We start from the raw sequence: 19,680 nt of genomic DNA on the forward strand, positions 1-19,680 counted from the left end.
AAACATTTGGCCGGTGTTATCTCGTTATGGCCCGCTCTGAGTCAGCGCTTTAACATCCTCATTATTTGAAAAATTCCTCGTTTGAACCGAAAGGAGGAAAATTCCACTCGGTTCTACGGGGCCAGAGAGGCCACTTGTTTTCATAAGAAAGCCACCAAATATGGAAACAGACGCTTTCTGGAGCTGGAACAGTTGATGCTGTGCTGTAAACTGGTACTCCAGGCTCAGCCAGAGATGTTTACAGGTTTGCCAGGGCAGGGAGTAATTAAATCCAGTTTTGCATCAGACGGGCAGAAAGTGGGTTGTTGTGTGTGATTGCAGTATTTGGGTACAAACAGAACCATGCCGAAGGGCTTTCAAAACAGCTAACTCCCCAGGGCCATATTCCATTCTCAAAATTGAAGTCACGATGGAAGGATTCCTACAGGAAATTTAATACGAACTCAAAATAATCTCCCCCGTCTCTTTAGGTCCATACATGAAAGCAAAAGATAATCAGAATCAGATTTACTAATTCCGAGCCTTCATCCAGAGTGTCGAAAAATGGGGGTCAAAAGGGGGGCTGTCATTTTGTTTAAATGTCAGATATCTTGTTTTTGAATTAAACATTTTATTTCTTCACTCAAATCCAATTGAAAGTAATCATGTTGTCCATGCCCTATTGCACCATACCCTGACCATAACTCAACAGAGAAAAACAATCTTTTTCTTGCCAGGACACATTTCTCAAATACACACACGTTATGTGAAGTAATCATTATAAATATCGCACGTTAAATATCAAGTGGATCATCTGTAGTAAGGACCTGTCAACCTGATATCAGTTATTTTAGCAAACCTGGATATTTTTTTCATTTTCTTCAGGCACAGAAAGAGAGGCCTGTTTTGCTTTACCCTGAGCAGAATTATTTATTCCTCTCAACCATAACACTGACATGTGAAAATCACATGTTCAGTGTGATAAAATGTGTTCCTTTCATTTATTTGACAGGTTCAGTTGAACGGTTGCAGGAGCTACATTGTCAGTCATTTGCTCAGCTGAATGCCCTTGTGTCTTGTTGAATGTGTGCTAGGCACAATTTGACCAGACATGCGGGCAGAGAAATGGGTCACTTTTTTTCCCAGAAAACTAGTAACATACATGTCTGTTTTCTCATCAGCCAACAGTTGACCTAGAGCGGTTTTGTGAAACACTCACACTCCTTCACGTCTAAAGCATAGATTGCTGTAAACTACTAGGCTACCAAACCAAAAACAACAACAACAATGTAATAGAACAGAAAGATTTTGTGCATTTAAATTGTAAATTTAGTTTGTCCTGTTTGAAAAGTCTATATTTTTTCATGCTAGATCCCAGTAAAATGCCTGAATGGCCTTGTGCTTTAAACGGGCTGCTGGCATCAGCAATCCATCTGTGGGTTAGATGATATCACTGTAGAGTGTGATATAAACAGATTGTGATTAATAACACATGATCCTAAAAGAATTTAATAATTTAATTTAGGCTATACGGTATTTTTAGTCCTGGTTCTCAAATGAAACTACTTGAACTCCTAGGGTCATTGGTAATTCGAATCAATTTGAATAGTGTAACTTTGCTCATGCAGTGCACATCCCCAGAAGAAAGAATTTTGAATACCTGATTAAGTCAATTTTGACTGGCTACACAGACACGATTATTTAAAAGTGTTTTGGATGCAAAGCTAGGGAACTGGCTTTTTTCAATTAACTGGCACATGATGATTAATTTCGTATTTTATATGTATGAATAGCATGTAAGCTGATTGTCCCTATTTATTTATTTATTTAGAAATTAGGTTTCCAAATCGACCAGCTGTTTCCGAGGTTACTCGTTTGGGGTCAAGATGCTTCAGGAGGAACGAGCTGAGATAGCTCGGGCACCCACGGTATAAGTTAAGGAAGCTTCACAGGTGATTCTCACGGGAGGAACGTGTGTGAGTAGCCCAGCATATGTGGGACAAAAGAGATCAAAATAAGTCAAACAGATCCAAAAGAGACAAAAGGGACTAATGCAGGTGTAGTGTTACCGACACAGAGATCTGTTTGAAAAGAATATCACAAGTGAAATGTACAGCGAGCAGAATGAAAGGTATGTAATGGCCTCATGACACCTCATAATTCACTGAAGCCGACACACACCCCTTTTTCAGTAAAAAAGAAGAGCACAAGCAATATTTCTGGTATGTTGGGGCATATTCTAGGACGTATGCCAGATGGTTGACATACATTATTTTCTTGAATCAATATATTGGGCGTGACCTGCCAGACCTGTCATAAACACGTTCTATTTGATAAAATAGACGTTTGTGGTCAATACATCCCTCAACATTTCATAAACATGAGTTGAAGAGGTTGTTCTTTTGGACATATGTGCCGCTAAAGCTCCTAAAAACTCGTTTTCTTAAGTGTTTTTTCAATGTCATTAAATGGCCAACACTATGGAGTCCAGGTTCATTTTGCTTCATTTTTGCTGACTTGACTTGACATGGGACCATTCAGCACAAACTCAGCTATAAGTGAAAGATTTATCATTTTGTAAATTTTACAAAAGTGTAAAGCTGCAAGGAACCCAAGTACAAGAACAATGACACAGGCGCCCTCTAAAAATATTTAGTGATAATTACTCACAATATTGATAGAGAACAGTTCAAGGTTGTAAAAAATATTTTTTCACCACTTTTACACACAAATACAACAGAAACATGTAGACATAGAACCATAATAATTAATATTTTCAAGCATAGTAATGTTATCCCAACTATGCCTTTTTCACTGAAAGTCTATGTGTACCTGTAAAAGATATCAATAAATTAATGATTTCAAAATTTCTTTCAGAAAATGTGTTATGGTGTACAGACATACAGTAGGTGGGATACTGTGTAAAAGCCCCACATCAGCACTTTCAGTGGGTTTTCTCAGGTAATCTCTACATGATACATAGATATAAATATCAAGTTACATTACAATAAATAAAACATGTTGAGAGTAATCGTCAGAATAGATGGACTCCAGAGGGTTTGAAGCAAGAATCAAAAGTTAAACTTTGGAAATAACATTTATTAGGCATTATTTATTAGGACTTCATCAAGGCCCTGTGTGTGTGTATGTGTGTGTGTGTGTGTGTGTGTGTTTGTGTGCATGGGCCATGCAGTTATTATGGCCCATAATAACTGCACTAAGTGACTAAGCAGCCACTTAGTTTGTTTATGCCTCAGGTTAGCTCTGAGCGTATCAGCTAAATTTAAAAACGTCTAAAGACATAAATCATAAATCATGGCTAATTGGCTGAACATCAAATATTGGGTGTCAGACATAATATAATGCATTTGTCGAATATTTCCCAGCACCATGGCCCCACTGATTTCTGCTTTTCTTAACCAGACATACTCTATACAACATATTGTATTACGCATTAGCAACTGGAGAAGCACTGGGGGGTTTACCCAACAGCTCATTTGTAGGATGCTTAACAGTATGGTCATAAACATGTCATAACATGTTATGTAAACTTTATTGCAAAGACGGTTTTGGTTATGAAACCGCAACATAAACTTCTGAAAAACATTTGGACTTTTATGAAACAACAATGATGAAATTCCATGGGACGTTTCAATAGGAGGAGCTGAAAACTTGGGAATACTTAAAAAATGTCTCAACAATACTATCTCTGTTTTGGCTCCTGGCTCCGCTCACATCAGGACTTAGTATTCATTATAAGTATTGTCTAAAAAAAAACCTGCCACACAATCATCTCCAGTCAGTAATTATTTGTGTATAAGAATGATTTATTTTTATATGGGAGTTGATGCATATTAGAACATTGGCAGAAACAGATAAATACTAATAATGAAGATTAATTATTTCCAATGGGCAATCAATTAAGGAAGATGTATTCCTTCATATTTTGTTGTGAAAATAATTAATGTCTAATACTAACCAGTCTACAAAAGGAAAACTTTTAGAGAATTTTGCAGTGACTGTATTTATAAATTCTACCACATTTTTCTGATGTCTACATCGTAACAATGACACTGTCCTTGAAACTGAATTATTGAGAATGAAGCTTTACAGATATTTTATAAATAAAAGCCAAACTTTCCACAGTTATACTCTACTTAATTAAGTGTCTTAAGTCTTAAAGAGACACATATATATATATATATATACACACACACATAGTATGCTGATTTTAGACATGCAGAACGTCTATCTGAAACAGTCATAATACATTATGCAGTATGTACAATGACCACCTGAAAAAAACACAAGGAGCCATTCCTCTTACATTTTTAGCGGCAATAACACTACACAAATATCAGCCAATTATCGGCACTGTAGCTTTTATCTTACCTGTTACTTGATATCAAGCTCAACCGCAACTTTTACCAAAATATTGGCAAGATGAATGATGCCAGTAAACTAATTTCCCATCTGACCATTTAAATCTGGTTAATCTGTTTTAAAACCAGTACAGAACTATGATCGCAGGTCAGACAAGGTCCTAGTGTTCCCACAATGAATTCGTTTTTAACCAGATCATCAGGGATTTTTGAGGAGATCCCCTTTTCCCCGTTAGTACTTTATTTCATCCATTACTGACTCTTCGCTTGGCGAGCTTTATTTTCTTTTCAAGAAACCTGACGGAGCTGCAACACAGACATTGTGTATAGATGACCTAATTTCTTACTTTTAGTCTATATATACCCAGTTATCTGGTTTCAATAGCATTTACAGCCACATACACTTCCTGTCGAAACGTCTCACACCATTAGTGTACAATGTATGTATCAAATATTTTTACTCATGGCTATCATACTGTAACTCCATAAGTAGCAACACAGATGAGTTACATTAGCACCCCAGTACAAATACTGTATGATATAGAACCGGCAAATATATGGTGGAAGTATCTTGTTTCACACGAATACCTTCACATGAAACAGATGAATGTCCCAAGGAAAGCTCTTCAGTATGGAGACTGGCATGTAAATAGACAGAGAAAGGATCCAGTGTTACAATCCCGACCACACATAAACTCCGTCTGACATTGATTCAAGTGCACTTAGCGTCAACATGCATCATCAGTCCATCAGTATACTTTAAAATCAAGTCAGCGTGTTGTGACAGTCGCTTGACTTGGTGATGTAAGTGTAGAGGCATCCTGCTGTGGGAATGTCTGAGCACATGAGGGTCTCTGCAGTACAACGATAACAAACCTGTATGTTGGTACAGCTGCCCTGTGGTTTCCGTGCACTCACACAGGTATAAACCATCAGTCACTCTTTAGTTCCTAACCTGAAGCATGTGTGTGGTGGTGGAAGGGTCAGAAATCACATGCAGAACTGAGTCACGTTAGCGGGACTAATGCAAGGTTTGTGTGGACACTGCCAACCAAACAAACACTGTCTCTATAAGACAATCTTTTTTCACCTGAATATGCCTGTTATTTACATGACAGGTTTAAGGATTGTTTAACATGTGCTCAATTTTATACGTGGTGCATGTTTTTTTTTTACCATTTTAGATGATACCAATGATAAAAACTACACGTTTGTTGCAACCGATAAAAGATTCTAGTCTGGTTTCCACAAGACCTGAAACAAGAAAAGTCGTAAGCACAATATAATGACAGTTTTTAAAGTTCTAATAAGGTTAATGCTCCTAGTCCTAACCACCATTTTAAACCCTAACCCTCATTTTAAACTCTAACCCTAACCCTAATTTTAAAATCTGTCATTATATTGTAATTACTACTTTCTTTGTTTCAGGTCCTGTGGACATCAGACTAGAAGCCCCAACCCCCTTCAGCATAGTCCTAAACCTAACCCTAGTCCTAACCCTATTAAACTGCATAGTTCTAAACCCTAACCCTAACCCTAATTTTATAAACTGTCATAACATTGTAATTAGTACTTTCCTTGTTTCAGGTCCTTTGGAAATCAGAGTATTCCTTCCATAGCACCAGATACAGGACTCTCCAATTTTGAAACAAAACCAACCATCCAATATAAATTTATTTTTAAAAAAATCTAAATCCCCTTAATCTTAATCTGAACCCGGGTACAGCCACCAACTGTTGCTTCTGAGAGGCTGGAGCAGCCGACCCAGACTCCAAATACTCAAACTTACTATGAATTGGTGGTGGTACATGCTTAATGTAGGTGTCTCACTGTCCATCATTGTCAAACCGGTTAGGCAACATGTTTCTGAGTCACATAACCATGCAGGTACTTGTCATGGAGTATTTTCAGATTATGTTATTAGGTATCTTTCTTAAGTAAAGGATCTAAGTACTTCCTCTAAAACTGTCTTTGAGGAGGGTATGAGTGATGAGCAGTTGGTGGAGAGAAAAGCCCATTTACTCAACTACTGTTCTCAAGTACAAGTTTAAGGTTCTGGACTGAAGCATAACTGTATATTGGGTAGTAGACACTACAGGCAAAGACAGTTTTTTCTTGCACTGGTCAATTTTGAGATTTTTGGCTTTTTTGCCTCTGTAACATGTCTTCTTTGAGACTTACATGTTTATTTTACTACACTTTGTCTATTTGAGTCTGTAGATTTCAGTTACAATACATACTGTATTTTTAAAGGCCGTTTTCTCAAAATTAGTTTTTTCTCATACACTGAGCCAGAAACCTCCACTTCAGTAGCACTTACATATACCAAACTCTCCGGTTGTATTCTGAAGGTTCTTGCAGAGGGGTTTGTTCATTTATCATTCATAGCTTGATTTATATAATAATTTATTCCTAAAAACATGGCAAAAATTTATTTTTTAAATCATTTACTCTAATATGTCAACAAAAAGAAACAAGAATTTTGAACCTGGCTTTATCCATTGTTCAGATTTCTGTCCCGTAAACGTATCCAAATTAGTGCATATTTAATTAGGATAATGCATAATTTGCATATTTAAACATACAATTTCAGAACTTGTGATAAAAAAACAATCGTCTTCATGTACGCAATCAGCAGGGGAAGTTTCATTGTGATATCTATCAGTTAAAGTTGTTATCCTATTCACCTGTGGTGTCTTGCCTAAATAGTTAAAACATGCTCCACCTCAACCAGCTACAGCAGTAAACTGCTGCCTATAAATTAATGCATTGGGATTAACAATGTAATGTCATATAATAATCTATCAGTCACAACGGACATTGCACTGCATAACGAGTACTTTTACGTTGATATTTTAAGTACATTTTGCTGAGATTTTGTACTTTTACTTCCCTAATTGGGAAAAACCTGATTTTTATGTCAGTGGTTAGGGTTAGGACTATGCTGAAGTGGGTTGGGGCTTCTAGTCTGATGTCTACAGGACCTGAAACAGAGAAAGTAGTTATTACAATGTAATGACAGTTTTTAAAGTTAGGGTTAGTAACAGTAACAATTTACAATACAAAAAGGCAATAACTGACTGCAAGTGCATTTAATGGCTATTGCTGAAAAATTCCTGTCAAAAATATGAGCAAAAAGTAGGGTTTGATATAATGAAAATCTTAATCTTAATCTTAATCTTATCTTAATTTTAAGGTATCTTAAGGTATTTTTAAGGTATCTTAATGTTCCCATAGAACACCAGCCATATACACATAGTAATTCTTTTTACTGTGGTAGTTTACATTATACACTTCAGAAACTGCTCAAATATCTTGTTGCTCTCGATCATAGTGAAGTGGGTATACATACTGACAGTCCAATAGTCCCTAGAAATTCCCCTATTTAGCATTTATAAGTAGTAGATAAACACTTAATAAGCGTTTTGTAGCACAGTATAACGTAGTGGTAAGCAGATAAAAGTGATTATTAGCTATAACTTCTCCTGTGGACAACCTTACGTGGAGGCCAGCAGGATAATGCATGAAAATATGGTAAAACAACTTCAGAAGCTATAACAGTTGACAAATAATGCACATTAATAAGAACTTTGAATATCCTTATACTTCTGTATTACTACTACAGCGTGTTATAAACCATTTATTCAATGTTTGTATACTTCTTATAAATACTAGATGAGGGTGTTACCACATGTACCAATGAGACTGATCAAGATATAAGGGTCCTAATCTAATCCACAACAACTACATCCTACGTCATCTTTGATAATTAATATGATTAATGTTAATTATTAATTAGCAATGTGCATGAGGCAGTATGCACAGTACCAAGGCCAAGGAAAGGACTTTTAAATGTAATGATTTTCCTCAAAAGTTTGAATAGTTTACAAAATACTTTGGGTTATAGTTTCCTTTGCCATCTAACCACAAATGCAGCTCCAGATCACATCTCTTTGCTTATTCCAGGTCTGTTTGACTCGACATAGGATTGTACTCCCACTCAGAAAATTCATTTCAAGGTTGTAGCTTCTCAAAATGAGATGGACGAGAGTGAGGGACACTGTTTGTGAAGCCCTTGCCTCTAGCCCATACCTATATGAAATGAATAACAAACAAAGTGAATTTCAGTTTAGATTTCTGACCCAAAATGATATTGACTATCTTCCCCTGGGTAAAAACACACTTAGCAGAAAGTCAAATGTTGAAGCAACTTTACATTTACAAATTTGCATATTACTGTTTATTTCCCTTGCCGAGGTACAGTATTTAATAGGACCAAAATAATGTGTGCTTGGTCATTTAAGAAAACACTTCAAAGGTTTGCTGATGCTGTAGCTCTTATGGGAATGCACAACGTTCTCTGTTCTATCCAAGTGTGTCAGGCTCAGTTTCTCAATAAACAGTGATCCATTTAGTCCACTGTTGACCTATGACCTCCGTAGTAATTTGGAAAGGATCACATCCTAGAGTAGTTAGCGAGGTACAGTGCAGTAGAATTTGCCAAAGAAAAGAGAGCACAAAAACAAACTGTAGGCTGAGCTGCACAAAAAAGGAAGAGAAAATGTGAATTGAAATGACATAGATCCAAACTCACTTGTTCTCAGTGCAATTTAGACCACTAATTCCACAAGTAACTACAGTTTAATCAATTGGCTTCTTTGCACGCTCCATTCTAATGCCACAGTTGAGGAAGCTGCTCTTCTGTCCAAAGTCATGTTATTCTTTAGAAGTACCTGTGGAGAAAGTCTTCCTCTGCATTTGACATTTACAACTATTTGGGCGCAGAAAATCTTATATTTAAAACAACTTAATAGTTGTAAGAAAAAATAATATGAATTATGATAGATACTGGGACATGGTTGCGAATTATATAAAACAAGATTGGTACAAGAAAGGGGGGGGGGTTATCCTGTATAAAGTCAAACAGAATATATCATACACCCATTAAATTATACCAGATGGGGCTGAGCCAGTTGGAGTTGCAGAGAGGCACAGAGTTGAATTGTGGGAATGTCCTATTATACAACCAACATGGGGAAAGGCTTTAAAGTGCATTGAGCACAGCCTTGGGCAGCTAGTACCAAAAACTGCAACAGTCAGCCTGTAATGTGATAAATCTCCAAACAAAACCGTATCAGATTGAATTGAAAATGTTATGCATTGTTTTTAAGTTTTGGAAGAATGCTGAAGAGTAGTCTTTCAAAGTATAACTACAATGTACTACTTGATCAGCCCCTGTATATAGTATGTTTCAATATGACTGTTTTATGTTTAAATGCATATTGGTATGTTATGAGTTCAAACAAAGACTGAATTTGTATGGTTTAGAGATATTTCTTCTTTATGTCGTCTTTTGTCAAAATAAATCACCATGTTAGTTGCTTTTGTCAGTGTTGTGTGTATTGCGGTATTTTCTTTTTTTGTTTCTTGAAATAATAAAAGATAAAAAACCAAATTTTGTTGACATAGGTTGATTGGATTTTATTGATTAAGTTGATTACATTTTCTTGTGTTTTTAAGAAAGCAGAATTGTACAGTCCATCAAAAGACAGTCATGTGGTTGTACAAAAAAAACCTCTGTCATCTGTCTTCACATTGAGCACGTCTAACTCTAAAATAACTCAAACCTGATTTATTGAGCTTAGCTGCAGCACACTTCGTCAAACTCGTCATGCTAAGTAGTGTACTGTATATCACTGACACATTTCTTGGCTGCTGACTTGGTTTCAGTCATATCTGTTATTGTACCGATGAGAGAAGATATTATGTTTGCAGATTGCACGAGAAGCATGTAAAATGAAATCAAGATGGGGATTACATATGAATTCGTAAAGAAATCCACATCAATACGTTTTGAAGAAGAGGAGGATTTCCTTTTGCACTGGAGCTCTGTCTGAGAGGCTGAGCTGATCACGAATGTGAAGCAGTCAGTTAGAATTCTTAGTCTGCAAAATATTATTTATCCGTAAAAGTAGCCTTAGCTTGGAAACTTTAATCTAAAAGAAAAGCTAAGAATTTAAATGCATGAAATGCATGTTATTCATTTTACACATTCTACAAAAGTGCCCTTGAGCAAGGTGCTAAATCTACAACCAGAAATCAAGAGTGGTGGTGTTGGTGGTGGTTGGTGTGAATATGTTTACGAACACTTTAACCTTAGACTACCTCCTCTTCAACAGATTGGGCTTAAAAATACCCATTAATATAAATATGCTTTAAAGCAATACTATGTGACTTTAGTTGAACAGTGGCCACAGTTGCCACAAGTGACATTGATGGAATAATGTTACATAGTCTTGTTTTACAGGGTGATCTTCTCATTCATAGGTACCCTCTGTAACATACCCTCTGTCACGCAGCTCCTTCATCAGTCAGTTGTAGCTATCTACTAAACTTGAAAGGAAAACTAAAGCTTATTACAATTTGGATTTTCCTTTTTTGGCTCGGACTGTTGAACACTTTTGTTTCTTGCCTCGTCTGACCTCTATCTCGTTCCAAGATGTCAGCTACTATTTGTCACTTTAGTCCCAGAAGCTTGTTTTTGCTTTGTTAGTTTAACAGGTGGTTGGTCAATTTTAAAATGTTCACACAAGCCTTCATGCTGCCACAATTTGGAATCTCGCATTAGAGGAGCTTCGGAAAAGAGGCATTGAAAAACAGTGGACTTGTGCTGAGGATTAACCTAACAATTGTATAAATGGGAAAAGGATAAGAAAGGACTAGCTAAAAAGAATAACGTGAAAATTGAACATTTACAGCATGTTTACATCTGTCAATTGTAATTTGTTCCTTAATTTTATGTTTCATGGTTACTTTGTTTGTTACTTAATTTTTTTTTGTCATAGTTACAATTTGAATCAAATTATTTATGAAGTCAGTTTTTCCTGAAAATCCTAAATATTTTTTACATTATTGTCCAAGATAGTACTTTCGTTTTCGGGTGTCGACTTCAAAATAAAAATAGTTAAAACAGAAAACTATGTAACATCCAACTTCACATCTCACATCATCCCAAAATGTTTCTATATCGTTATTGTACATTTTTTTAGAAATATGTTTCGACATAATGAATATGAATTTCCTTTGACATGAAGGGCATGGTTCTATATTCTAAAATGTTCATTTCCCAATTGAAATGGAGATTAGAATTTTAAACAAACTAACTGCACCAATTAAAAAGAAAGAGAACCGACATGGAGCTTTAGTTTATTTGAATTTTAGTTTATTTGAATGAATTTCATTTGAATGAATTCAGTTGAATTGCTTTACCATTAATGTAATTTAATTGAGTATAAATAATTTAAATATGTAACTCAAAGTAATTAAATTGAATAAATTTGAAGTAATGTAATTGAATAAATTGAAATTAATAAATTTAGTTTGAGTACATTTATTTAATTGATCAAATTAATTTAATTGATCTAAATCAATCAAATTTAAGTGAGTACATATATTATAATTTAATTCATTTAAATCAATTTAATTTAATTGAGAAAATATAATTAAATTTAACTCTGGGAACACTGATGAACCCATTCCAAAGTATCCAAAAAAAGGTCACCAATCACAAGTCACCAATTTTTCCCTAGATGTCACAGAAGGGATTTGTTCATGTGGGCTTGTTCTAGCCCCTTCCCACACTGTGTGTGCAAAATCTGGGGTCTCTGTGAGAACCAGGACCACCAAGTCCCATGCTGACATTCAGGAACATTTTTGGGTTGACATTTGGGAACGGCAACCCCTTCAAAAGTATGCCGAATGTCAAAATTTAAGGAACTGAACCTTATATTTGGACATTTAGAATACCTTTGAACAGGGTGGTCGGTGTTCCCAAATGTTAACTAAAATGGCAAAAATCATGCCATTTTGTATCAGCATGGGACCTAGGGATTTAGAAATGTTATTCAAATATGCAAAAATTGTCCCTATTTTTTTTCATATGTAGGAAAACAAAGGAATCCCCCCCAAAAAAGCCTTGTGATCTTTTTCTGCTCCATTTTGAATAAAGAAATTTTCTTTTGTAACTACACTGTAATTTTATCATATTAATTCAACTCTGACTTGTTGTTCATTTAAAGGTTAATCTAGTAAAAATGAATGCACTAATGTATGCATGGCAAGCGTAATTTATTGTCAATATTGGCTCCATTTATGACATGAGGCTTTGTTTACGATATTGTTGTTGTATTTCCATGAAATTAAAAAATGTGTAATGGAAAAAATTAAGTTGTATTTAGAATATTGGTTTCCAGTGGGTTCTAAAGAAAGAAAGAAAGAAAGAAAGAAAGAAAAAGAAAGAAACAGAAAGAAACAAAGATAATATAATAATCATAAATTTGCACACTAATTTGAATCAATTATTTACCTCTTAAGAAGTTAGGTTTGCATGCAAATATGAGAAGACCGATTTAATTAACTTTACAAAAAAGTGTATGCAGGTGTGTGACACCTGAGATGGACATTTGTAACAATGATACAAACACTCACGCCTATGTGAATTGTATTGGAATCAATGCACAGAACAACTTGCATCCTCACAGTATTACCATATATCAGAGCAGTTACATGGACAGACACACACACACACACACACACACACACACACACACACACACACACACACACACACACACACACACACACACACACACACACACACACACACACACACACACACACACACACACACACACAAACCGCTCTCCAATTAAAGAAGTAGGATTACAGCAACCAGAAACCCTCTTAAGTACATAAGGGCTGTGACTATAAAATCAAGATGAACTTAAAAAAAATTTAAACTTGTAGTTCTACTGATATTACTACAAATGGATCATGTTTTTGTTGCCTCAGTGTTGAGGACCTAGAATAGCAAAGTTGTCCCTATTTTTCATCAATCCACTAGTTTGATTTTTTGGTAAGTAATGAGTACAGTGACTCTTGGTCTCTAGCATGGCCAGAGAATTTTATTTTTGCCAAGCAATAAACATAGAACAGAGGAAAACCGCAAAAGTTTTGGATTTAAAAGGATTTGGTATCATTCCATTATTTCCTGTAAGAACAGCCACTGGTGTCCCGCTCATGGCTTGTGTGTTCCCATAACAAGATCAAGAAAAGATAGAAGAGGTCAGTCATGGAAACAGATGGCACAGGGGGAAAAAAAAAATCTAGTACTGTCAATGGTCTCCATTATAAAAATAAAATTTGAATCAGCAAGCAAAAACTGAAAGTCCCATATGGTTTAGAGGAAGAACTAATTGAAATTCTGCTTCTGTTCTTGAATATGTTTCACATCAGTGAAAAACAAGGTACTTAAGGCACACAAAACCCTCAAATTAAAAAGAGGAACTGTGAAAGCCAACTTTACAAATTTCAATGGGAATGTAAATGAATATGAGGATTAAATTAAGATATCTCTGGTTCCTGTCATTCACGACCCAATGCTGCATTCCCAGTTAAAACACAGTAATTACTGTAGTTGTAAGTTGGTTACGGAGATGGTCAACTTAGTATGCAACGCTTGAGTCACGGGAACACAAAATATTAATTAATAAGAACGTAACAGGGAAATTTTCTTGGTTCAGCACCTGATTCAGGAATCAGAAATGTAGATGCAGGTTCACAGGTATCAGGCATCTAATCATTAGATACGTGTTGATTGGCGTTGTATTTAGAAGTCTATTCTCAAATAACTGTTCAATAAAATGTTAGTTATTCAGGAGCTTATTAGCTGATGTTAATTGGTACTATGCTTTACATATAATTCCGTACACAGTACTAAATATTTTTACAGTATATTTTGAAAAAGAAACAAAATATTTATTCATTTTTTTTCATTGTGTTTTTCTTTTATTATAAGTAATAAAAGATTTAACCTAATTAATGGCAGTGTGCTGCATATGTGGCTACTTTATATTATTTACCATTCTTACCTGATACACTAATACTAAACTGTTAAAAATCACAGTTGAAAAATAAATAGCCTAATTAACCCTTTAATGATGTGACAATGTTAGGGTAAAGGTTTGGTTAAAATAAATCCTTTAAGGGTAGAGGATCTTGGTGGTCAATATTACCATAACAAACACTTGGTCAAGGGTATTTGAAATGGGAAATGAACAGCGGTCTCCCATGTTAGAGTCTCTCCCTACGCAGACTTAATCAATCTATTATAACATCCCCTTTCCATCTGTCCTAATTACTACGGCCAATGGAGGGCTTCGTAACTTGAATGTCCTCATCATTTTGGGGCATTTGGTGAAAAGACTCTGTCTCATACGACTGCTAGATTCCGCTTAACAATAAAATGTAACTATGGGTCGTAATAAGTTGCTTGCACCAACAACCCATGGGGTTTTTTTTAGGAGGACATTCTCTACTGCGGACAACTCAGGCTGGACGTGGCAAATATATCAAAGCAATACCTCAAAAGGGCTCACACTGTGAACTCATAACAAGCACACTATCTCCGTCACAGATGCCTGTTTAATAACTTGACATCATGAGCTTAAAAATGGGGAAAATTGTTAAATGTGAGATATAGCACAGAGATGTTTATCTGTATTTTGATGCAAGTCCTCAATTAGTGAATATGATTGTGCCATTACCATCAGTGAAATAAAATGCATTTCAGGAACAGAGGAAAACACATTATTTGGTTCCTGATAAGTTTTTAGCTGTGCAAGACTATTGTACGGATGCAATTAAAGTCTCCTCCGAGGCCTATAATCAGTATGTTTAACAGGGTTCATCAAACTAGCAGTTTGTGAATGGAATATAAGATTCTGTTATACAACAAACAATAATCATGTTCTTTTCAGATAAAAGTAGAAGCATCGGAATACCTGACCAGTGTAGCTATTACATGGTCACCAGCAAAGGTGAAAACGAACATATTCAGCATCTACATCAAGCACTGTAAGCTACACAACCAAAAAATGTGATTGCTTTTCTGGTGTTAGGATATCTCAAATTATCTACAAACAGTTTTGTACCTTTACACAGAAAAACCTGAAATTAGCTGACAGGCGTCTATTAAAACTGTACAACATGGCACATCAAGCATACTCTCAATCAATAGTTTCACCGCAATCGAAGTATTCAGCACTTTTACTTAATGTCCTGCAGTCCTGCCGCTAGTTTAATCTACAACTGTTCTGCAAGCTTATCAGATGTTCTGTATGTAAACTCTGAATTAGTAAAGTTACTTGTAACTACATCTGTCAAAATTGTAGTGGAGTAAAAAGTACCATATTTAAGTAGAAAGTGGCATAAAATGAAACCACTCAAGTACAGTACATATAGCTCGAAATTGTACTAAAGTTCAGGACTTGAGTGAATGTACAACAGCATTTCTGTTTCATGCTACTTTACCAACTACCTCTCACTGGGGAAGTGGACCTAGTAACGGGCTAAAGAGTCTACAAACAAAAGAAATTCTTTGCCTGTGCCTTTGTCATTTGTATATCTGTACTTTGCCAAAGAAAACCTCAATACAAATTCTACCAAGACAAGCTAATTTCTGTGGTAGATTTTTTGTAGGCTGTTGTATTAATACATTAGTTGATCTATATATTTCACATTTATATAATATTTAACATTTATTTATTTGTTGTTATAAATTTGCAGAAGGAGTTTTGATTTTTTTTTTTACAGCATATATACATATATGGGTTTTCTACACAGATTTGTGGATTGTAATGTTTCTTTTTATTCCCTAGTTTCCTCTAAGGAAAGCTAACTCTAAGAGCAATTGCTTCTTACTTGGATTACTCATCATCACAAGCGCTTGTGTTTTTTTTTAAGCCTTAGATATTTCACTCCAGGGCAAAAGTGGCAACTCAATTAACTCTCATTTTCACCTTAAAACATTTTGAATTATCTTTATGTCATTCTATAAAACTCTGGATTTAATACCTTTAATGTATTAGATTTCAGACTAAATATTATTGTAAATGAACTGATACAGGAGCATATTCCAGTAAATGAATGAATTGTAATATTGGCTCAGTTTTTAGCTACTTGGGAACCAGCTGATAACTCTGGCTGTTCTGAGAATAAAATCTGTTTTTTCTTCTTTTTATCAGTGCGTGGCAGTGCTTAATGGATGTCATTCCGAGGTAATTCTAATTTAGCCTTATCCTAGGATATTCGGAGATATATTCCTCAGAATCAGACCATAACCAAAACAGAAAGAGTGGGTGTTGGTCGACCAAGGCAAACAGTACGTAAAAATACTGTTTAATACATCAGTGTTATCTGTTATATGATGTGATGACAGCACATGTGGTGTGGTGGGTTGATAAGCACATATACGAGAAAGGTTATGTGTCTGTAATCAAAACACGTGTTTTCTTTTTATATGTTTCCCCTTTAAATCTTCCCATATGTAGCTTTTCACTTGGAAAAAAAAACATTTTCATGTATGACATTAAATAAGTTGTATGTTCTTGCTCCAACACTTTATTGCGTGAACTATTTAAAGCCAAGACACTGTTTTTTATGGCTTTTCCATTACTTTAAATCAAAATATTCTATATGTCTCATGCATACTGTATTATTGACACATGGATCTTTTGAAATGTTGGGATTTAAGTTCTTTGTATGATCAAGTTTGTCCACAAAACGTGAGTTTGTATTGTAGACAATTAAACAAATAAACTGCATGCATGAAACAAGTACAAGATTTATGTACAAAAATAAGATTCAGTCCATCAGTGTGTCAGCTTTAATGCAGATTCTTTTAAGAGCACAATGTGTTGAAGATAGACGGAAGTCCAACATCAACATTTTCATGAAACAGACACAGACACACTTTGGCAGTAATACAACAGAGGAATTTTTATTTAACACCAGGATCTGTTCCTCTTTGTACACATCAGTGAGAAGATTTTTATCAGAACATAAGATAAAAATAAAATCTCAGAGGGATCTATGGCACACTCTTCAGTATTCTGGACTGATTAAATTTTTACGGGAAAATTCAATTTACTGCTCACGGTTTGGGAGTACGTATCTTCAGTGAAATCTCAAAGCCTGTTACATGTGGCGCACATTACCCTGCCCGTTTTATAGCCTTTACTTCAGTGAGGTTGTTTCATATTATTTTTATAATCGGACTCAATGAGCAAACACATTTATGAAATGATGAAATATAATGTTTGATATGTGTTCTTTATTACATAATCTGTATTGCTTAATGATACATTTTTGCCTCTAAATCAACATGTGATCCACATAAAGACAATTAATATTTACTCACGGCTGACTATTACACATACCGTAAAACACAGATTGCTGGTTAGTATATGGTAGTGAGTGACTGTAAGCACGAGTATCACATTGGCTAAGCCATTGAGGCTTTTGCAATGTTGAATAAATCAGCTGACACTCATTGCAATATTGAACAGCTGTAAAACAGGACCCAGAACAGGATTTGTTATTATTGACATCAAGTTGATTCACCCTTGTGTGTAATAAGCAAAGTTGGCTTTCATATTTCAGCTTTGTACAGATTAAACAAACAAGATATGATATGTTAATTAGTGGCTTTTAGAGGTGCTGGTAGGTGGATTGTGTTACCTCTGGACAGAGCCAGGCCAGCATTTGTTGTTTTCCCCTGTTTCCAGACTTTATGTTAAGCTAAACTAACAATCTGCTGACTAGCTTCATATTAAGCTTACAGACATGAGAGTGGTATCAAACTTCTCATCTTCTATCTCTCATAAATAAACCGGTACAAACATTTCATAGCAACTCAGTTATAAAGAGTGAACAGAAGCACAATGCAGCCTGCAAACAACCTAACGCCTCAAACTCAGTTTAATTGATCACAAATCATAAGCTGTAACAGTTGAATTTAATGTCTTATCTAGGCTATTGAAGAAAAGATATTGTGATAATGATACAATAAACATAATAATGCCAGATTGAAATACAATGCAATTCAATTTAGACCCAAAAATAGCAGGCATGTTTTGGTATCATCTGCCGACGTAAAGGCAGGTATGAGCAGTGCAAAACAAACTCATCGTGTTCGAATTTAAAGTTTTTCTCATCAACTCTTGGTTTCATTTTCTGCAAGTGACTTATCACTACATCACCCGAGGCTAAAGGAAATGAGAGTTAGTCACGGGCTGTTGTTATGTTTACAGACTAAAATAAGATAACAACACACCAGTGTGCACAGAGGAAATTACAGTTCACGTATTTACTGGAAAACCACCATTTACTGAGCTGCTCTTCTAACTGTCTTCTCACGTGTGTTGATTCATTTATATGCATGTTCCCACAAACCTGTTGTATTCAGTGAGATATGTAAAGGCATGTGGATTTTCTTCCTTTTCAATTACACCCATTGTTGCAGCTTTTGCCACAAATTATCGTGGTATGATTCATAAACTCTGAAATGTAAATATATTGTAGATGAAGATAATTTCACTTTAAGGAAAAGTGCTGTTTTAGATGGATCTCAACAATACACTACATGTTTTAATTTTGCTTAATAACCCAAAAAGGAAAAAAAAAATGAAATGCCTTGGTTGTTTTTAGTTTCAGCTGGTCTTAAAATACAATAAATCACAGACAAATTATAACCAAGTCCAGGTCTTCTCATATGTCAACACATATAGTAAGATCAACAACACATCTACTTATCAGCTTGGTTGTGATGAAAGGTGGTTGACAGCTGATCTGTATTTGCATTTGTTAACAGTACATCAACATGGGATGTTTTCCCAAGATATGATATGAGGTGCCACTAATGGACATTTCCACCACTGACATCCAGACAAATTAGTTACGAAAATATTTACCAAAGTGAAGAAAACATTTTTGAGACCTAGAAAAGTCAACCAAAGCATGCCTCATAGGTCATTCAGTCCTGTCTGTCACCGCAGAGAGAACCATGCTACCAGCAGTATGTCACTTTTCTTAGCTTTCAGTCACAACAGAATAGCTTTTAAAACCACAGGAAATCCTAAATGTAGTGACCTTCAACTGAGTTAACAGATAAGAACATTTAAAGTGAGCACATGGCGTAGGATGTTTTCTTTAAAAGGGGACTTATTTTAATGATTACGTGCTGCTTCGCCTGAGTTTAACATTACTGCATTGGAGTTCACTTCTAAGCATCTGTGATTTGTGAAATTGATATTGATGGATTGAGCTACACTGACACCGAAGCCAGAGAATTTTCCTCCCTTTAATACGTGAGAGGCTGAAAGACAATCATAGAACTCATTGTGTAAAAATGAGACAAGACAGCACTATGACACAGACTGATATTAGTGCAAAAGATGTCTGTACTCTAGACAAATTCTCA

Source organism: Xiphias gladius, chromosome 21 (assembly GCF_016859285.1).
Source record: "Xiphias gladius isolate SHS-SW01 ecotype Sanya breed wild chromosome 21, ASM1685928v1, whole genome shotgun sequence".
In the NCBI taxonomy this organism is placed as follows: Eukaryota; Metazoa; Chordata; class Actinopteri; order Istiophoriformes; family Xiphiidae; genus Xiphias; species Xiphias gladius.